General features: G+C 42.1%; 1 protein-coding gene across 3 annotated transcripts in view; it reads right to left on the bottom strand.

The window, feature by feature from the left end:
• Positions 1–21,069, bottom strand: part of PTPRG (protein tyrosine phosphatase receptor type G) — a 717,425-nt gene that overhangs the window by 224,231 nt on the left and 472,125 nt on the right. The window lies entirely within an intron of this gene.

Below are 21,069 nucleotides of genomic sequence, written 5' to 3'. Positions count from 1 at the left end.
CTTGGTTAAAAAGAAACATCAGTTGATGAGTGTAAAGTCCAGGTGCTCTCATCCCAACCTTAAATACCTTCTCTTACATGTGGCAAGGGTTTCTCACTCAAAAAGCAGAACACGGATAAATCAACTTAAAATAATTATACAATTTTAATGTCTGCACATTTCTCAATACCTGAACAATTCAGAGAACAAAAACAACCTGCAGAGTATTCTTGAGAGACTACATATGTGATAAAAATAAAAGATCTGGGACCCTATTCCAGCTTCTTCGTTTACTTGCATGTGAGCCCTCAGGCAAGCCAGCGAATTTCTAAGCATCATTCCTTATGTATAGAATCAAGCGCTTACCCTTGGTAGGATGGGTGTGGGGATCAAACATGTAGGTGCAGGGTACAGCGTGTAGCACTATGCCTGGACCTTAACTGTGCTCCACAAATCGTCATCCTTGTCACGTTAACTTTTGGCAGGCATCTTTAGATGTCTAATATGAATGTGATTGCACTGAATCTTCTAGAACGGCCCCTACTCTTTCCAGAAAATCAAATCTCCTATATCATTAGCTCTCTTCCATGACCTCTATTTTTTTTTTTTTTTTTTTTTTTTTTTTTGCGGTACGCGGGCCTCTCACTGCCGTGGCCTCTCCCCTTGCGGAGCACAGGCTCCGGACGCGCAGGCTCAGCGGCCATGGCTCACGGGCCCAGCCGCTCCGCGGCATGTGGGATCCTCCCGGACCGGGGCACGAACCCGCGTCCCCCGCATCGGCAGGCGGACTCTCAACCACTGCGCCACCAGGGAAGCCCTATTTTCCCACTTTTCCAAATGACATGATGCTATTTTCTGAACAACCACACCCCAGATGGAGTATGGAGACTTGATACTAAATGATAAATTCCCAATAGGAAAAGGGAAGTCAGAGAGACAAGCTGAAGTACACGTCAAAGGTGAACAGAGTCCTGCTGACTGAATTAACCAAGACGTTAAGAACAAGGTGACATATCTTCTCTGAAGGGTATATTTAGGGAGCCCAAATCAGGACACTTTTTAGGAAAAGTTAGATAACCAAGTGGATGGGAGAAGGATGGGTAGATTCTCTTGGAGAATATTCTTTCTTACGGTGAATTATTTTGCTTAGACTCTGCATTCCCACTGACGCTGGCAACCTCTTATACATGTGTTGCCTTTATGTCTGGACGACTACAGACATCATGAATTTACTCTGAGAAAAAATCCATTCAGTGAGGTGCAGATGAAAATAGTTTAATACTGGGTGAATTGCTTTGGGGACAATGTCACTAACCCAAGAAAGAAACTCTGCATAAGTATATTCAGAAAATTACACTTCACTTTCCTTTGAAAACCCAGGCCCTCAAATGAACTAAGTTCACAGAAGGTTTTCTTATTCTTCAGCCCATGAGCAGGGGTGGCATTGTTTCATGCAACACCTGGATAGTGTGTGATACAGAATACTTTAAGACCTCTTCAAGAGCATTTTTGTTTACAACTGGGTGAGGAAATTCATTTTTAGAAAATGTCTTTGAGTCATGGCTCCACCCGTCAGGATAATAAAATGTCTCATAAAGAGAACAGCAGCCATAGGTCTGAAGTATCAGTTTTCCTTGCTATTTCTCTCAAGTTGTAGTCTATTGAATTATGTTAACTTTTAAAGGTATCTTAAATATGAAAGTAAATAAGTAGGTGGAGTTTTGCCGAGAGGGCACTGGACTTGAAATCATTTTGTTGTTATTGTTGATGAGACAAATTTAGGCAAAGGCTAGAAACCTATTTTACAAAAACATCTTTGGAAGGGATTGGGGTGGCTGCTGAACACTGCGAGTAAGCCCTTCAACTTTCTGTATCTGCTCTCAAGTGCCATGTTCAAAGCCTTCCTTCAGCCTCCCGCAAAGTGCATTCTTTCTAATAATGGGAATCGAAGTCAAGCTTACTGTATAGCAATCTTCTCTTCCTGTAGAAACATGGTGAATTGAAACTGAAGAAAAGACCTGGGAAATCGGGCAATAAAGAGATCTATTAACTGTTCCTTATATTCTTTACACACTTCACCAATTTACATTTTACCCATTTGCATTCTTCCTCTCTCCCTCCAAGCAATTATCTTCCCTGAATCACTTAATCGTTAGGTGGGAGAAAACATGCCCCTTTACCAATACGTACTTAAGTGTATCATTTCTAAGAATAAGGATATTCTGTTACATATCCACAGTAACATTATTAAAATGAGCAAGTTTCACTTTGACACAAAGTTTATTATAGATCATTATTTGGTTCTTGGTCCAGGAATCCAATCTAGGACCTAACTTTGCATTCAGTTGCCATGTCTCTTTATACTGACCCCTCCGACCCCCAACTTTCACCTGGGACGGTTACTCAGCCTTTCTTTTCCTTTGTTTGGTAGTTTGAAGTGTGCAGCCCGGTTATTATGTAGAATTGGGGTCGGTCTCATGGTTTCTCATGATTAGACTCAGGTCGTGCCTTTTGGGCAGGGGACCACAGTTGTAGTACTGTGGCTTCACAGAGCACCAATCTGCCCAGCAGGAGACCCTTCAAACAGATTCCTTTGTCATTTTGCCATGCTCCCATCATTTTTCATCCTTTAGCACCTCCTTATTAGCTGGCACAGATGTTCTAACCTCACCTTGCATTTCCCCTGTTCCAGCCCTGGAATTGGCCATTTCTTGACTGAGCCCTGGTTTCTTTTAGTGAGGAATGGTATTTAAAGACCAAACAGTGTGAACTCAATATTTTCCAAATATGTTTGATATTGGAACACTTTGGTTCTTCAAGAAAACCGTACAGCTTGAGGCTCTGTATGTCTATTCCAACCAGGACAGAAAACTGGGTCAACTTGGTGTAAATGAATGTCCCTCCAACACAAAGAGTGCCATGAGATATGTAAGTCTCCCCAACAACAGAAACAAACTGCATGAAGGTCAACTAAAAAAGCCACTGGTAGACTGTGGGTAGACCAAGGTACAACTGAAGGACCAGTCCTATAAAGTATTTTAAACACATGAGCAAGAAAAACAGGCCTGGTGGATCATTTAATTTTACCTTGTGTAATGGTTGGAATGGAAAAATCTGCAGGAATTCCTCTAGCCAGATCAAGGCGATAGATAACATCGAGTATAATGTGGTATAACCTGACATTTGGAAAACGGTATTCTACCCCATCACTGACCAGGAAGCATGTACTAAATCATACATAGGGAAAATGGCCGAATGAATGACCACACTATCAAGTAACAGGAGGAGGATGTGATGGGTTCTGTGAGAACAGGGTTGACAGCAGTCAATGCTCTCGTGTTATAGGGTCCTAGCATGATGTATACAGAGTCACAACAAAATGCCCACTCGGCTGCCCTTTTCTCCTGCTGTGTTCTATTTCCCCCCTTACATTTAAAACTGTCCTAGCTGCAGCTTGATTTAAAACTATATATATGCCAGATTTCCAATTTGTATCACTATCTGTGTTAAGCTGAATAAATGAAAATCAACAAATCTGAAAACGACGGCCATCTGTACTTTTCTTCATGTTATTTTTCAAATATTTATAAAGAGCCTACTGTGTATCAGGCACTGCACTCTCATTCATTGATACTCACTGAAGTAGGTACCACCCTGATCCTCATTTTACAGCCAAAGAAAAGAAGGATTTCTAAAATTACAACACTCTTTAGGACGGAGGGTGGGGTTGGGATAAAAACTAATTGTTCCGATCCTAGTCAAAGCCTTAATCACTGTGCTTCCTTCCAGTAGGCAAAAAAATTTGCTTAATGCCTATTATGTATAAGGCACTATGACAAATGAAGACAGTCTGCACTTGGGAAGACAAAAATATCAATAATAAGACAAGGTTCACATTTTCTTTTGAATGCCAAAGTTGAGTTGTAGATACATGTACCACAAAAATGCCTAAAGTAGTAAATGGCTCATGGTCACGTAAGGCGTACACTAAATGAATACAGAATAATACAGGCAATGGGCAAGAGGGGATATTTTCTTGAAGGTGGACTTCCTATTCTCTAATGTGGTAGTTGTGTGTGTAAGTCAGCTCTCACATCCCTGTCGTGATGGCGGCAAGAAGAAATGATCCCAATGCAAGAGTGGAAAATCCAGCAGTACTTTCTTTGGTGATTTAGAAAGCTCTACATTTTAATTTCCTCTCAAAAAACTTACATAATATTTCTCCAACGTGTACCCTCCCTCACATACATGGCCCGAGAAAAAATTCATGATGAATTAAGGAAATGGCACGCAGACAGCCCAGAGGAAAGGCCATCTACCGATAGATTCATCAGACATTTCCAGGATACTGTCGTTCATCTTTAACAGAATGGAAGAACACATAGGAAAAGCTACAGGAAAAGAACAGGTGAGACATAAACACAGTGAAATAAAGATGGTGACTAGAAAGGCAAGAGCAGAATTAATAAGAAGCAGTAGATAACAGAACTGAAGAGGCAAAATGTATTTTCCTGATCATTCTTGGGGCTACCATGTAGTCAGCCAGTTGAGAACATGGTAGTGGGCAAAAAACAGTTGCCTAAGGATAAAAACATGTAGCAAAGACAAAGTAAAAATCCCAACACAGTTCATGATCTGCTGGTTCCACTTGTTGGACGATTTGCCAATGATGGTGTCAGAATTAAGGTTTTGGATAATAGGTTCTTACTCTAACTTAATTTCTAGATTATGCTGTACCTTCACTACTATATAGCCAGATCACACACACTCAACACAACACGTTCTAATTCTTTCATTCTGCCATTGCCATCAGACAGGAAGACTGATGAGGGCAGGAAGGCTAGCTGCCTAGTTAAAGGCTGTGTCTTGAACAGTGCTGTTCTTGTAAATACTATTAATTCATATTTTGGAATGAATAAAATGAGTGGGAGCTCTGGGTAGCTAGCTGCAAGGATAGTCAAATGATAAAGCCACAATCAGTATAATGGGGCTCTTGCTATCTCTGAGAATAAATAACGTGAGTAGCAGGGAGAGATCAGGATACTAAGAGAACGAACGGACTTAAACTGCTGGAGAAAACGTTCAGGAAGGCCCAAATATAAGCCCAATCACTATGAAATGGCTACGTGGACCCAGGTATGGGTCTGCTAAACCCAGATTATATTACTTTCTCTTTCATCTGCAAGGAATTTCAAACCGTTTTCCACCCAAGCAACTCTAGTCTGAAATTTTAACACTCCAACACAAGAAAATCTATTCACTTAAATTATGGAGAAAAATGATAAATACACACTATGTATATTATATAACAAACACTCTGAATTCAGAACTATGATATGGGTATTTTGTTTTATATCAATGAACAGTCTTTACTCCCAGTTACTTTTTTAAAGGGTCATGATTATATTGTTACCCCCTGTGATGGTTAATTTTATGTGTCGACTTGGCCCTAGCTATGGTGCCCGGTCGTTCGGTCAAATATTATTCCAGATGTTGCTGTAAAGCTATTTTTTAAAAAAATCTATGACTACTATTTAAATCACTAGACTCTGAGTAAAGCCGATTACCCTCCATAACGTGGCGGCCATGTGCAGTCAGTTGAAAGCCAGAGGGTGCCCTAAGAGGAAGGAATTCTGTCTCCAGATTGCAACACAGAAATTCGGCCTGAGTTTCCAGCCTTGAGACTTAAGCCTGCAACATCGTCTCTTGCTGGAATTTCCAGCCTGCTCTGTACATTGCATACTTGCCCATCTCCACAACTGAGGAAGCCATTTCCTTAAAATCTCAATCTCCCTCCTTCTCTGTTTGTCTCTCTCTCTCTCTCGTATATAACTCCTATTGGTCCTATTTCTCTGGTGAACTCTGACTAATACACCCCTAAATGTCACTACTGATTTTAAGCAAAACACACCCAGACATATTTATACATGTCTGAGCATCACATTATAAAACGGTTCTGCAACCTTGTTCCTTTTTGAGTGTCTTTGAGCTCTGAGCTCTATCCTCTTCATTCATCTCTTTCTAACAAGCCTCTCCCCTGCAGAATGGGGCTACATTCTGTTATACCCTACTACAACCCAGTTCACACTCTCGCGACTTACAGAAAAATATCCATGAACTTGACAGACAACACAACTGGGTGACATTAAATGAAGACCAAAGGACATGGGCTACAGCATCAGACCTGATTTGTATACGGAAGACACCTGAGATCTCTAAGGCTCAGTGTCCCCTTCTGTCACATAGAGGTAATACTGACCTCATGGGATCACTGTAATAACGAATCACTACTCACATGCTTGGGAAAAGTAAGAAGAAATTCAACAGCTCCCACTTTTTATTATTATGTATCTTTATTACTTTCTTTATGACCAGAAGGGATATGCAAATAAAAGTGAAAATAAATTGTTTGGGCCGGTCAACAATCTCAATGAGTCATGCCACGAGGTGTAGCAAAGAAACCTGTGTGTGGGCTTCACACAGCCTTCATTGAAAGAATATTTTTAGAAGAACCGTGGCCCGGAGAACATCAGGTATTCAACATCTTTACGTGCAAGGTAGCATTTAAATAAACGTTCTGAAACGTTTGCTTTATACGGTATCATTAATCACAGAGTGCACCAATCCTTAATTATTTCCCTTGCTCTGTAATATGGAATTATCTTCAACGATATACAGCAGGAATCCAAATTTTGGGAGCAGAAGAACCCAAATTGCACAGAAGGCCGATGACTCCTATACCATCAGGTGTCAGGGTGTTTGGGGGACCCCTTTTAAAAGTCTCTGCGTGTAACTTCTTTATGCCGTTATAAGTCTATTTATTAGTTGATTTTTGGAATTTCTGGCTCGGTGATTCATCTGACTAGTCAAACATTTAAGTTTTGCACTCGTCTCTTGGTAGGGAAAAGTTCCGGCTCTTGCTTCCAACAGTAAGGGATTTACTATGCATGATTTGTGGAGTTATGTCTTACAGTTCAGCCTCAGTTTGGACATAAGTGAGGTAGGTTCAGCACCTGGCTACGTGTTGGTTAGATTCCCTCATCACGGACGCAGGAAGGAGGGAAGTAAGTTCCAGCTCTCCCATTCAATAGCTGTGTGAGCCGCCGGTTGAAGTTAGTCAGCCTCTCCGCATCCTAGCAGCCCCATGAGGAAGCTGAGGGTCAGAAGTGTGTCACTGGGCTACACTGAGGATTAAATAACTCAAGTAAAGCACCTCCCACGGCATCTGGCTTACCACAGGCCCCCTATTGTTTCACGTGTCTTTAAAAATTAGTTAATGGGGGAAAAAAAGAAAGGGGAAAAACACAAATAAGTTAGTGAAAGGGCTGTTTTCAATAAACCCAAATTGGAAACTACCCAGATGCTAATCAATCAGTAACATTTGTAGTGCCAATGCAGAATGCACTACAATGGCAGGTAATGATATGGACGGATCTCACAAACCATGCTGAGACAAAACACCCAGAAATTTTCTTTAAAAAAAAAAAAAAAGGGATATACTGTGTGATTCTGCTGGAATGATGTACAAAATCAGGAAAAACTCTTGCACTCAGAGGCCAACACAGTGGTTACCCCTGGCGAGTGGTAAGTGGAAGAGGGATCTTGGGGAAGGAGGGGGTGAGAAAGTGCTCTTTCTTGATCTGGGGGGTCTGGTTCCAAGTGTATGAAAATTCGTTCAGCTGTACGCTGATTACTTGTGAATTTTCCTCTTTGTGTATATTTCGATAATAAAGAAATAAAATGAGTGAAAAAGCTGTGCTTTTGAAACTGGGATAAACAAAATATAGTCTTCTCCTATAATAATGGAGCACGGCTGACGTTGCTTCCCTGCTCTGTACCCATTCCATTCAACAGAGGCTGCTTTAAGCAGGAGGATAAGGCTAGGGAGATCTTGTCTGTGTCATAGAGCAAGTTAGGGTGGCTGGCTCAGAGTGTGTAGAATCACAGCAGCCGAGGACTAAAGAACAACTACACGGACCTAGCACTGCTTCTTTCCACCCTTCCCCTTGAGGCAGACACTGCAAAGTGAAGCCCAGAGGCAGCAGCGGAGGGCTGCTTTAATGTATCCAATTCTTACAATACTTTACGTGAATTAATTCCTTCAGTCCTTGGGGTATTTGGAGGGTAGGTACTATTATAATATTTTCCCCATTTTCTACAAAAGGAAATTAAGGCTGAGATATTGGGTCTTGTCTAAGAAGTAATAAAGGCCAGGATTCAAACCCAGGCATTTGACTGCACAGCCTACACTTTAAAAATCCTCTGCACACAACATCCTGATCAGATTTCCCATTGGCAGAGAGAACTACCTATTAGTTATCACTAGGATCCTAGCACAAAGCTTCCAGGGCAGTGGTTCTCAAAGAGGGGTGATTTCTGGACCCCAGAGGACATTTGTCAATATCTGGAGACATTTTTGCTTGGTGTCACTAGGGGGTAGATCCTACTGGCATCTAGTGGGTAGAGGCCAGGGAGGTTACTAAACACCGTACAGCGCATAGGACACTCCCCGCCAAAGCAACTAATTATTTTGCCGAAAATGTCAATAGTGCCGAGGTGTAGAAACCTCACCTACACCCGCTGCCACACGAAGTCTAGTCGACGGATGTGGTAAAGCTCTGTTTTCCTTTCTCTTTTCTACTACCGAACTTGCAGGTGGAACAAGTCTGCTGTAACGGGGCTCAAAGATTGGAGAGTCTTGCCCTTACCTGTAAACTAGTAGCTTCAAGACCTCTTTCACCTATTGCAGTTACTGTAATAACCTTCTTTTCTATTAAAACAACCTTTCCTTGCTTGCAGAGCTGTTTTGTACATAAGCGTCTGGTTCTGAAATGCTTAATACCTTGGACACAGCAGAGGGGAAGGGGACCACCTAGGTGCATCTGGAACTCATCTGTATTTCAAAAACACGAAAATAACCACCGCAGCGTTTGTGCTCTTTGCAACGTGAAGCTTTTGAGAAATCGCTTGTACTTGGGAGTAACAGCCACGTGATTCACCATGAAATAAAGTCTGGAAAATCATTTTGGATAAATGGACCTATAAATTCAATAGACTTTCCATGACAACATAGACTGCAACACTCAACCGCAAATAAAAGGCTGTAAATCATTCCAAACCAACGAGGAATCAGCAATAGGTCTCCCGTTTTGAAATACAAGAAACCTGAAATACAGTTTATTTGTTACTGACTCACCCGAAGTTCCCGTTATGGTTCTTTCCTCATTTCTGATATTGTATTTTCTACCCCATGATAGGTTCTGGGGAAATGATGGTGCCATGAATTTGCGATCAAGCTTAAAAAAATTAACACAGGTATAGAGTTGGTTGTATCCCCTCCCCTTCTCCCAGCCAGAAGCCTGCAAGAAAGCTTGTGCACAAAGAAAAGTTGTGCAGTTTTATCCAGAAAACTGCATTTTGCCCTTTGCAGCTAAATGTTGCCAAATCAGGAGGGTCTCCCTAAGAAACAGGTTTATGCAAAACATTTCTGAGAACACACATGCCAGACAATCTGGACGCTTCCCAGAAGCTTTTTTGAGTTCTATAAATCAAAGCCACACCCTCTAGTGTTCTAAAGGTAATCTCTGCAGTGAGGCATCTTTTAGATTAGTTTGGTCAATTGAACTAGAACATTTAAAACAGCTCTCTGCTGCTCAGGCCTGCTGTTTAATTCTGGTGGAGGTGCCCTTACAATGGACTCTGCTAGGTCCAGTGTGCTGGGACCTCTCCCACTGGGTGGTACTGGCCCCAGGACCAAGCCCATAGCAGGTACTCGTTAAATGACTGTGGAATAAATAAATGGAAGGAGGTTATTTCTCGCACGGGAGGAAATGCATTGCCTTGCTCTATTCGAACCCTTTCTGATTTCGAAGTCTCCCTTATAGCCAACAGCTGTGGGTAGATAACTGGTTGGTAGAGGACGGAAAACCAATTTATGGAGCTACGGATTTGGCTTCCAGAAGGGCTGCACATCTCCTGAAATACTGCCAAGGGTGGCACGTGTGCACACTGGACAGTGTCTATCTCTTTTCATCAGATAAACTCTTATGGTTCCTTCTATTACCACATGCTGGCAACACTTCAAAACACATTTTCAGTCCTGATGTCACGTGGTCTATGGCTTTCATCAAAATCGTCAAGGGCTCTGCAAGCCAGAAAGGTTAAGAGTCACTGGTAAAAACATACAAACAAACAAACGAAAAACAAGTGAACATGCCTCTATGAGCACAAAATCCTTTCTCTAAGACAGATCCCTAGAAGTGGTTCTAATTGTCCCCGGAAAAGGGGACACACCTTTTGTATTCTAGTCAATAATAAGAAAACCTATCTTCCCACACCACTGCTAACATTGGATTTATGGATCCTTCTTTTTCACACATTGGGTGAACACTCCTGTTTTCATTTTTTAATCTTCCTGATAACCAATAAGAATGAGGATCTTAATTCATTTTTTTCAAATGATTTTCCTTTTTATAATTTAAGGAGAATCTTTATTCAGAAAACTGAGGCTTGGCCACAAGTGTTGCAAATACAAATACAAATATACAAGTATATTTATTTGCCCCATATTGTTGGTATCATGGGAAAAAATTCACATGTATAATAAATAGGAGAATTGGTAAGATAACCGAGGGAAGAGAAGAAAAAAAATTGACAAGTAGGCACTGACACAAACTTCTTTTTTTTTTTGACACAAACTTCTTGAAGATGTATTACTCACGGAGAAAGTCAAGAGGCAGAATAAATACACATTTGACTTTTAAGATGCCGTACAACAAAATGTTTGCTGTGTATGTATATGCACAGATATACAGAACTAAGGAAAGTTAAGAAAACGATCTGGAAAATAACATAAACTAACAACAGTGGTTTTCTCTAGGGAGGGGATTGGTTTTGAGCCAAGAAAGGTGGTTTGTTTTATTGCACCTGTTTAAAATACTTGCTGGCTCTAAATAATAGTTCATCTGGCGGGGGACAAGAAACTTAAAATGAGGGGGAAAAAAGAGAAACAATCAAAAAATAAAAGAACAAAATCAAAATCCCCACCAACCACTGCAGAAGGAGAAGGTGAAGCTAATGGATCCATTTGGGGGGCCAAACTCAGAAAATCAGCGTCATCAGCAAAGCGCTCCAAAGGAATGAATCCATCAGCCCCTAGCGACAGAAAGCACAGCATCACACAGGCTATGATTCTGCTCTATTCCTTTTTTTTTTTTTTTTTTGCGGTACGCGGGCCTCTCACTGCTGTGGCCTCTCCCGTTGCGGAGCACAGGCTCCGGATGCGCAGGCTCAGCGGCCATGGCTCACGGGCCCAGCCGCTCCGCGGCACGTGGGATCTTCCCAGACCGGGGCACGGAACCCGTGTCCCCTGCATCGGCAGGCGGACTCTCAACCACTGCGCCACCAGAGAAGCCCAATTCTGCTCTATTCCTGACTTCACTTCACCATGATTCACTCATCATTTATTTCTTCCTGCAATGAAACACACGACTATTCAAGCTTGCTAACACTCTGAAGAAGAAAAAAAAAAAGATGGAGCTACTGTTTCTGATATACACAGACTATTCAATTCATTTAATACAGCTGCTCTGTTGAAAAGTATATTTATTTAGACTAATAGTTTCCCACCTACCTAGCCATAAAATTACAGCGTGCACACCTAGTAAACACAAAGTACTAATTCTATCAGAACATATCTTCGGTCAGAAAAACACCAACGAATTAGGGAGCAAAACAAGGCTGCCCAAAGCTGGGGAGAACACTAGCTCTGCTGACGTACTGGGTACAACCTGGAAGCGATGATTTAGGGAGAAGCTTTTAGGAAATGGTTAAAGGCCTCAGAGGTAACGAGGACAGAGTTCTGCCACCATCATTACTCTGATCGTAGTTCAAAATATTCTTGGCTGAATGACTCCTTTCCATGAATTCACCAGAGTATGATTTTGGATTTCAGAATCTTATAATCAGAGCAAACACACGATGGAGTAGCAAAGATATGTTTAGAAAATATAAGTTCCAGTTCAAGCTCTGCCTCGTCTGGTGTTAAAATCGGAGGCAAATCACTTAATATTTCTAGATCTCTGTTTCCAAACGTGGCAAACTGAGATGATGGTATTAGGTTAGTTTGGAGGATGATGACTTAAGAAAAGGTTTGATGATTGACTGTAAGTGTACAGGTCTGGTGTTAGGATTAAACACTACAGGGAAAACAAGAATGCCACAAAACCTACGGGATGATATTAATATCTTCTTCCTCATTATTACTATAGCTATTATAATTATTACATGAAAATTGTTTTCAAACAATAGATTTCTCTCTTCAACTCACTATGTAGTATTAAATTCGTTGACTGTATGACTTGCGAGTGAGTCCTCTGTTGATTAGATTTTCCCATTTCCCATTCTGTTCCACATTCCTTTTCCCCCAACATTTTCTTACGAAAAAATTTTAGACATAAGCGCAAAGTTGAAGAATATTACTGTGAACACTTATATATCACCACTTAGATTCTACCATTAATATTCTAAGAAACTTGCTTTATCAAATAACAGTCCATTCCTCTAGCCATCCATTTTATCAGGTACTGCATTTTAAAGGAAAAAAAAAAAAAAACAAAAACCCATCAGCATTATTCGGCAGTCAACCAGTCAAACTAGTAACCTCAACATTAAGAGAAAGCCAGGCAATGTTCTCCACGCTTTGGGTCCAAGCCAGAGAATGCCTTGCTGGCTTGCAAGGGAGTTAATAACTCCACTAATGAGAACATCTTGAGATTCTGATAGCTACATCTCAGCAGGGAACTGTTAATAATTTGGAATAAAGACAGTTTAAGGGATGGGACAAAAACAACAAAATATCAAAGCTATGGCTTTAAGAAGCCAAGAGTCTACAGGAGACGGTGTCAGCCAATAATCATGTTATTGATGGGCTCCATTCATGACTATACATTAAATATAACTGTGTCCCAACACTTGTTTCACTTATCTTGAATTTATAATACATAACGTAACCGTGAACACAAGCAGAAGTCTATCCAGGAAGCTTGATTTATAATCTCCAAATCTGAGATTCGGCCACCATAGAGAGTCTTCCCCACAAAACTCCAGCCCAAAATCTTAATGAAGAAGGTACTTTAAATCAAAAGGAGCTTAAAATTGGCTGTCTTAGTTGGGATTCAGGTAGTGTCATGTACGTTACTAGGGAGATTCATGGAGCTCCAGAAGCATGATTTATAATAACAAAATACTATAGATAAATTCACTGTCAATCAATAAGAAAATGACTAAATAAATTGGGTGCATACTGTGGAATATTATGCAGCTCTTTAAAAAGAATGATGTTGATTCTTTTTTTTTTTTTTAAATATTTATTTATTTATTTATTTTGGCTGCCCTGGGTGTTAGTTGCGGCACACGGGATCTTCGTTGCAGCATGTGGGCTTCTTAGTTGCGGCATGCATGTGGGATCTAGTTCCCCAACCAGGGATTGAACCTGGACCCCCTGCATTGGGAGCATGGAGTCTTACCCACTGGACCACCAGGGAAGTCCCTTGATTCTTATCTGATATGCAAGGATGCCCATGATATACCAATGAGTCAAAAAGGTAAGTTATGGAACACTATGTACATAATTGTCTCATTGTTCAAGTAAAGGAAAAAATACAGAAGCACAAACAGGGAGGAGGAAAAAACACGTGGAACAACCAAGAAGAAACGACACTATGGTCTGAGAACTGAAACTGGAGGGAGAGAGATGAAACAATGGCTTCAATTTTTACTTCGTAAGTTCAGTACTGTTTAAACATTTTTTTAATGAGGTAAACGTCTTTTGTAAATATTAAAAATAATAAGCGAAAGACAGCAACCGCAAAGAAAGACTAAAACAGGAACCAAACAGTACACGGATGACAAGATGTGCCATCAAACTTTATGAGGTGTTGCCATGCATGTAGAACAGTGCCCTTCATAAATGCACTTGTAAGTAACCTTGATAAAGTTTCAGAGCGAGCACTCATGTAGCACTTTCTGGACCCCAGAAACCCCATATGCTTCCATCTGATCAATACCCTCAACCAGGAGTAACCATCTCCTGATGTCCAACAGCAGAGATTCATTCTCCTGACCAGATGGCTTTTAAGCTCATTCTAAGCAAGAGATGCTATGATGCCTTAAAGCAAATCCTCTCTTTCGTACCAGGCCTCAGTCCACATTGTTACAAGGTTGAAAGCTGTCAGATCAGTGAGTTCTTATTCTCTGGTTTTCCTGTGGGTGATGGGGGTTTGTTGGAGTGTGTCAAGGTCTTTAGAGACAACCTCTTGAGCTATTTTCAAGGTGACTGCTGGGAGGTGGCTGGGAGGAGGTTCCAAGGAACCAGAATTTGAGACACTCCAAGTCTCAAAAGCATCATCCACACTTCTGTGAGCTCCACTTATAAAATAACCACGGGGCTACGTGCTTTACAAAAATTAGGGAATTTTTTCTTTTTTTGTCATGACAGCTCTAACAGGGAGGTGCCTTCATTTTAAAGACAGGAAAAGGGAGAAATAGAAAAGTATAGAAACTGCTTCAGGAACAGCTGGTGAGCAGTCAGGGACCCAGCCATGCTTCTCCCCAACAGACCAGACACCTGGGGATGTGCCCCATGGGACCCATCAGATACTGGAGGATTATTCAGTTCAGCCCATCAAAGCAGTGTTCCACCGTGGAACCCTCGACTCTTTCTGGTGTGATGATCACTCATGGGCACCAGGCAGAGCCCACCCAGCAGACACCACCACGCAGTTCAGAGCAGCAGAGAGCCTCGCTCTGGGATCTCAACTTGAGTGGGTTCCGATCACTAGGGCTCTGTTTTCTTTCTTCAGAGAACCTGCACGTGGTCTGTCTCAGCAACTGCTCTGCTTCCAGTTCAAGCTCTGTCCTATCTGCTAGATGCTGTGAGCACTCTGAATTCGCCTGGTCCCTACTCCCTACCAGGGTCATGCTACCCAGCAGCACCTAGGCATGTACTGAAGCCCAGCACAGACCCACTGCCCACCTACTTGTCACAGAAACTCCCCAGAGCCATAAACGCAGGCCAAGAACAAGAACCAGCGGAGTCCATAGGAGGTATTACCTGGACACTAACAAAATGGAGGAGAGGGGAGGGCTTTAGAATCAAAGAACAGACCCATTTAAACTGAACATCCAGCTCCCTCTTCACTATAAGGCAACTTACTCTTGCCTCCACAGTTACTAAGTAGACGTTAGGAATGCAGTTTTACCAGACACCGAAGAACTATGGCTAGGTAAACACGATTTTCCATCCTGTTTCTGAAAGGCTGGATCCGTGGGGATTTGCATGCTAGGGGAAACACACCTGCACATGCATTGCTGTTTTCAAAGGGGTCGCCAGTAGGGGTTATATTTTTATTCAGACCACTGTATTCCATCCTAATATAGCTCACGCCCTGGTCTAAAGGTTGGCGTATTGGGCTTTATTATTTCTTCAAACACCTACAGCTCACTTATTTTTAACACGCTGGCTCAATAATCCTATCCACGGATTCCTCCACTTGATTGTCTATTTGTGCTGCATGGAAATACCATTTTTTTGTTCTCAGTCTAAGAGCACAGGGTGGTACAGAACATACAGCTCTCTGAAGTTCCTGAGTCTTAAACAGCACATTAAGACTCATCTGGAGCTCTTGGGCATTAGCTTTTTGGAACATTAACCGCACAGCAGACTGATTCCCTTTTGCAAAACCATTCTGCTGGGTTTCCAGGCCGTCAACACCATGGCTCTTGGAGCTGTGAACCTGTTTGGGCACTGCCATGGCACAGTCATCTTTGCGAGTTGGCAACCATGGCAGCAAAACTCTGAGTTCATTTTCCAGTTTTGTGAGCTGTTACTGGTGTACACGGCCATGTTAATGGTTGGGGATGAGAGAAAATGCACTGACTGATGTGGGGACATGATAACACTCTGGGGTGTAGATATCCCAACGCATCTCAGAGTTCTCTGGATGCCCCTGGTCAATCAACCCACAAAGAAGCATTTCTCTGAAAGGAAGAGTGATACTTCTCCATCTTCTTGAGCAGGAAAAAACAGCATAAACTGGAGGATGAAGGATGGAGTGAACTTTAAATCAGAATTTCCTAAGAATGCTCCCATGTCCAGCTGAGAATGACTGTGGCTTCTCACCATAAAGATCAGCAGAAAAACCTCACAAACTGTCCTGTAGGTATGACCAGGGTTTACTACCCCCTTTCTCTAAGATAGAAGGCCCATGAAAACCCTGATCTGGGGACTGCCCTGGCGGTCCAGTGGTTAAGACTCTGCGTTTCCAATGCAGGTGGCACGGGTTCGATCCCTGGTGGGGGAACTAAGATTCCACATGCCGCGTGGGGGGGCCAAAAGATTAAAAAATAAATAAATAAAATCCTGATCTTAATTGCAAATATATCCCAAAATAGTGAGTGAAAACATTAATTTCAGGTCTGCCATCAGAATCATTTGCATTTTTCCGGAAACGTGGATAAACCCTTGTGTTCAGATGAAAGACCATAAATTTTTATCTCAAATTTATTCCAAAACCACTAGCTTGCTTGAAAAAAAAAATCATATTGTTCAGAGAGCATGTTTAATGTGCTCTGGGTCTTTAACTCTCCATCCTACCTGTCGTCTTCCTTCTCATGTCCATGGATAGCACAGAGCCTTGAGTAAATTCAACAAAAATAGCTTGTCTTCCTCACATTCTCCACCAGCAACCACCCCAAATAAAGACGAAGTCCAGGCAAAGCACAGCAAGTGCCAGGCCAGCACCGTTTAGCAACAAAGCCATTCCTCCCTTTCTAAACCAGTGATTCTCAAACAGGGGTGACACTGCTCCCCAGGGAACACTGGGCAACATCTGGAGAATTTTTTTTTTTTTTTTTTTTGCGGTACCCAGGCCTCTCCCGTTGGGAAGCACAGGCTCCGGACGCGCAGGCTCAGAGGCCATGGCTCACGGGCCCAGCCGCTCCACGGCATGTGGGATCTTCCCGGACTGGGGCACGAACCCGCGTCCCCTGCATCGGCAGGCGGACTCTCAACCACTGCGCCACCAGGGAAGCCCTGGAGACATTTTTGATTGACACGCTGTGGCGTGGGTGCTACTGGCATATTGTAGGTAGAGGCTCAATGCTAGTAGACACTCTACAATGTACGTGACACAATAAAGAAATATCCAGCCCAAAACATCAGTGCTAAGGTTGAGTTGCCCTGTTCTATTTAGACTCACTGGACAATGGCTCAGAAGCTCCTCATACACAGAATGTAGCCCATCACTTATATCTCAGTGGAGGTCAAAACCCTCCAATATCATGACGACTGGACTAACGTTTCCTCTTTGGCATATTCCCAAATCAATCCTGTCTGGACAAGATGTCCACATCATGATGTTTGTCTACCGGCTGCTGGGTTAAGAAGCACACGATACACTTGGGTACGAACACTGGGGCTGATGCATGATGGCAGAGCTGCCAGAGCCTAGGGCTACGGAGTCACGTGAACTTGAGTTGGAATGCTGTTTCCACTACTTTCTAGCTGGGTGAACTTATGCAATGCTATGGGTTGAACTGTATTCCCTAAAAAAGATGTTGTAGCCCTAAACACAATACCTGTGAGTGTGACCTTACTTGAAAACAGGGTCTTTGCCCATGATCAAGTGAAGATGAGGTCATGAGGATGGATTCTAATCCAATATGACTGTGTTCTTATAAAAAGGATAAATCTGGACACAGACACACACAGGGAGAGAGAACGCCTTGTGAAGGTAAAGCAGGTGATGCATTTGTAAGTCAAGGAATGCTACAGATTGCCAGCAAGTCCCCAGCAGCTAAGAGAGAAGAACAGAACAGGTTCCCTTTCAAAGCCCTCAAAAGGAACCAACACTGCTGACACCCTGATCTCAAACTATTAGCCTCCAGAAGTGAGCAACAGTAAATTTCTGTTGTTTTAAGCTCTCTCACTTATGATACTTAACATGTTAAGGCACCCCTAGCAAACTAACATGGGGAACATTGCTTGTGTCTTAGTTTTCATTATCTGTTCAGTGGGATTAAATATAACAGCATCTAGTTCTTGAGGTTGCTGTGAAAAGCACATGTGACAAGATAAAGCCGACAGACTAGCCCGAGTTAGGTGCTCAAAAAGCAGGAGCTGCTCTCGCATTAGCACGCCTGCCCTCAGTGATTGCAGCCGTTGTAGCTCCACTTCTGCTGCACCGTCACCTTTTCTTTCTAACACATTTTGCAATTCTAATCCAAAATGTAAAAAAGTAAGTACGGTGTCATCTTTAAAATGAGTGTAATACTATAATAATAGTCCTATATAAATTACCACTTTAAATTTTGCAATGCAGTGAAAGCGTGGACTCAATTCCACTAACACTTGAAACATAATTGGGCCTTAATTACAATATTAACCACAATAGCAATTTATGATGTGAGTGTATCAGTGCAGAACAACCGGAAGCAGGAAAGCTGAAGATGTAATTCGACCCGGAAAACTCCTACTCACCATCTTTCACGATTCAAATTAAGTGTTACCTGCTATGTAAAGTATTTCCTGACTAGGACGCCTGACCAACCAGCCGGCCTCCCCACAGGAGCCCAGAGGCAGGGACTACTTGCTGCTCCCAGTATAGGCTGTAATTCAGCCTTCAAAAGTCATCTGTAAACTTATTTGGCAACACACATGCCTTTCCTGTGTAAGCACTGTAGAGTCGGGAACCACATCTTTGAATGCCCTGCCACATGTTGTCACATGGTTAATAAATCTAAAAAAGAATGCAGTTCTGTTAAGACTGTGAAATGTGATTTTTCTTAAAGGTACAAACATAATAGGGATTCCCAATTTGGTTCCATTTCCATAAACCGGAAAGAATTCAAATGTCCCAAATGTCCCAAAGAGATACACGTTAGGCAGCTCCCCCCGAGTCTCCACTGTTAACCTTGCCTCTTCTTCCTTACAGCCTTCCTGGGCAATCAGGGGAAACGAGAGACTCCTAGAAGAATCAGATTTGCCTGATTCTTTATTCTTCGTCAAATTATCTGGCCCACCTCTCTCTCCCTGGAGGTCCCCACTCCCGTCAAGAAACAGCAAGCTGATGAGATCAACTGATCCTTACAAATGAGTTTGCGGACACTAATAACAAGCTACTCTGAGCGCGCGACATGTACACGGGAGACCAACTGGAGAGAGAAGATAAAACCATAATCCAAAATAATAGGTAACTAATAATGGACATCTTCAATACCATCAAAAGCCTACCAGAAGATTCTGGAGGCAGACAGGACTTTTCCCTGGCTTAGAGCTATAGAAGCTATAGAGTTTTAGTGTCCCAAGAATACTCCTCTAACCCAGCAAGCACTGGATATCAGTAGCAATTAACTTTGGTCATGAGCAGGCAAAAGGGAACAGAAAGGACCAAAGTCAGTAGAGGGAGTATGTAGGGGTGAAGACGAGGTTACTGACCAGGAAGAAACACTAGGGAGACGTCAAGGGTAGTGGAAATATTTCATATCTCGATCTGGACGGTAGTTACCTGGGTGTACACATACGTAAAATCCATCGTGCCGCACACTTACAGCGTCAAAAGTTGACTATAGGTACGTTATACCCCAATAGAAAGTTTTAATAACTCAGCGCTATAGGAACAGCTGGCTTGGCAGAGCTGAAAAGCCAAATTATCTAACAGCCAGTTTGAGCCTTCCGACCCTTTAAAAGCCCTGCGGGCGAGGGAGAATATCAGGGATGTCAAGATTTTAGTTTACATTTAGATGAGAAGAAATCTCAGAATGGAGACCATTCTCTGGAGTCCCGGCAAAGGGCCCTGAATATAACTCACCGCATACTTTTTAGCCCCAGCACCACAGGTGTGAACCAGAAGTCATGCTTATCTTTCTTACAGCAAACAAATCATGCCTTCAGAATATTAAGCACCAGCTTGAGAAGTTTCAAATATATTAAAAGCAAAGCACTTAAGTTCAAAATACAGAGTATCGCTTACAAATTACTGATTTCCTTTGGAGAGCAATTACATTTATAAATATGAACACTACCTCTATTAAACCAAGAAAAATGACACTCAAATATCTGTCAAGAGTTTGATGATGTACCTTAGGAAAAAAATTTCAAAGACAGAGAGAACGCAAACGAACGCATCCTTTTGTCAAATGGTACTGAAACTGGAAAAGCAAACGAATTTAAGAGACTGATCTAAAGAACACTTTAAAAATTAATGTGTCAAAAAAAAAAAATTAATGTGTCGTAGGAGCTGATGTGGCTACCCTGGGCACCTCCCTCTAGTCTAGCACCAAAGCAACATGCAAATGAATCTGACAGAGTGAAGGCAACTTATGAACATGCAAATACAGATGAGGTATTTTCCTTATGGTTTAAACCTAACACTAAATGGCAGTTTTATGTTTTCTTCTTCTGTCTTTTTAAAGTCAAGCAATTAGGAAATGAAAGGTTAACCAAATGTATCATAATATGGGAGCCAGAGCTCTAAAGACTGGCCGTTTCTTTTTCTTTTTTTTTTACAAAGCAGTGGTGTCTATTTTTTAGATCATATACCTAGCCCACTGGTACGAATTTTTTGTGAGCATGCTTTTCCACTATTTTTTTTTTTTTTTTTACAGTACGCGGGCCTCTCACTGTTGTGGCCTCTCCCGTTGCGGAGCACAGGCTCCGGACGCGCAGGCTCAGCGGCCATGGCTCACGGGCGCAGCCGCTCCGCGGCACGTGGGATCTTCCCGGACCAGGGCACGAACCCGTGTCCCCTGCAATGGCAGGCAGACTCCCAACCACTGCGCCACCAGGGAAGCCTCCACTATTTTTGTTTACTTATAGATCATATGCTCATATTACTGTACTAAACATGATACGTCCATTCTAAAACACACAGAAGTTGAAATAAAAAACAGATGCTGTAAGGGTGAAACAAACATTATTTCAAAATATTATGCAGTCATACCATCCGGTAATACTTCACAAAATATATTTTAGGTGAGGTTGATGGTTAATGATAAGGGACATACAAGCATATATCAAACTGTCTTGATAAT

The sequence above is a fragment of the Neophocaena asiaeorientalis genome, unplaced genomic scaffold, assembly GCF_003031525.2.
Source record: "Neophocaena asiaeorientalis asiaeorientalis breed wild unplaced genomic scaffold, Neophocaena_asiaeorientalis_V1.1 scaffold251, whole genome shotgun sequence".
NCBI classification, from domain to species: Eukaryota; Metazoa; Chordata; class Mammalia; order Artiodactyla; family Phocoenidae; genus Neophocaena; species Neophocaena asiaeorientalis.
This window is presented reverse-complemented; position numbering and strand designations above follow the sequence as displayed.